This window comes from Cryptomeria japonica, chromosome 10 (assembly GCF_030272615.1).
Source record: "Cryptomeria japonica chromosome 10, Sugi_1.0, whole genome shotgun sequence".
NCBI lineage: Eukaryota > Viridiplantae > Streptophyta > Pinopsida > Cupressales > Cupressaceae > Cryptomeria > Cryptomeria japonica.
The window spans coordinates 49,498,470-49,500,314 of record NC_081414.1 but is presented as its reverse complement, the minus strand read 5'-3'; positions in this window follow the sequence as shown (position 1 = coordinate 49,500,314).

Below are 1,845 nucleotides of genomic sequence, written 5' to 3'. Positions count from 1 at the left end.
AAAAAAGTTCAAATTCTGGATACAACCATGTCAAAACCTCAAAAGAAAGGTGGCTTTATTGCATGGCTCTTAAGGAACCTACCAAGTGAGTTCTTTGAGGAAGATCAAAATAATACACTTATGTCTAGCAATGCCTCATCCCCTTGCAAGCAAATTGACTCTCCAGTGGCATCTATCCCTACACCTTTAGAAGTTTCACAAGAACCTTCCATATTGTCCTCATCAAACAATACACCCAAGGATGCAATTATCCAAGAGCTATCCATAATTGATTGCCAAAATAATCCAATTCATGATGCACATCCTTGTCATGTTTCAGAAATACAAGACCCAATGCCACCATGCACTTTATTGCCGTTACCTATTTTAGAGGACCCCATTCGAAGTCCCTCTTCCTCATGTTCAAGCATTGATTCCTTGCCAGAATCCATCACAAATGTTCAAAGTGCATTTCCTTCATGCCAAAACATTGATTCCTTGTCAGAATCCTCCATGCATATCCAAAGTCCAACCTCATGTCAAGAGGATAATTTAGAGCATGAAGAAATGTGTCTTAAAATAGATCAAGATCAAGATCTTGAAACCTTATCATCCCATCCAATTGTTGACCAGGACCCCATCCTCCTAGACACTCACGATGATTCTCCTATTCTTGTCCATCCTATCCAAAGTCCTATTGACACTCCATTCCCAGAGCAAGATCAAGATATCCCAGTCCATCAAATCCCAAACGATCCCCTTCCATTTCATGAAAAAAATGTCCTTTCAAATCCCATTGGCATTCCACTTCCTAAGAAAGATCAAGATGTCCCTTCCATCCTTTCCGATGATCCGATTGAAAGTCAAGAGCAAAGCACCTTTAAAGAGGATTCCAATGATCTTCCTCCTTGTCAAGATCAAATTATTCCTTCAGATCCTCCACAAGATCCACTTGTTCCTCCATCTCCTTGTCCTAATGCTCCATATACACTCCAAGATTGCATTTCTTTTGATGATCCCATTATTTCTCCCATTCCATCTCTTGAAGAGCCTATCATTGAACCATGTCCACTACAAAATCCTAGTCCCTCTCATGATCCTAATCCCCTTCATGATTCTAATGTGTCAGTGCAAGATGTGTTGAAATGTGGTGACTGATCAGAAAAGTACTGTACACTCAGCACGTATCCTCGCTGGGGTCCGGGGCCGGGCCGGGCCCCGGACGGGGGTTCGGGGGCGGTAGCCCCTGAGAATTTTTTTTTTGTTGCCGTTTTTTGTTGATGAAACCGACATTGTAATAAAACCCTAAAAAGGCCGACTTTGTTTGTTGCCCTAAAAATGCATGTTATAAGCGGCTGGGATGCTTAAGGCATTGGAAGGTTGATGTATTGTTTTTGCTGGATAATAAGAAAGATTGGATGGCTATGTATGGTGGACGTAACCCATTCTGGGTGAACCTCGTTAAATCTCTGTGTTATCTGTGTCCTGTTTTATTTCTTTATCTTTTATATTTAAATCTGCATATAATTGTTAGTTCATATTTGCTTCAGATCTGCTTGGAACCCTAACAATTGGTATCAGAGCGAGGTTTTCTGTAAATTGGCAGGACTTTCAGAATTGAGTGGGAGCAATGGAGGATTCCAAATTCAAGGTTGAAAAGTTTAACAGCCAGAATTATCAGTTATGGAAAATGCAGATGGAGGATTACCTGTATCAAAAGGATTTGTGGCGGCCATTGGAAGGAAAGGCAAAGAAACCGACCACAATATCAGATGAAGAGTGGGAGATTTTAGATAGAAAGGCACTAGGATCCATTCGATTGTGCCTTGCGGTGTCTGTAGCATTCAATATAACAGAAGCAAAAAT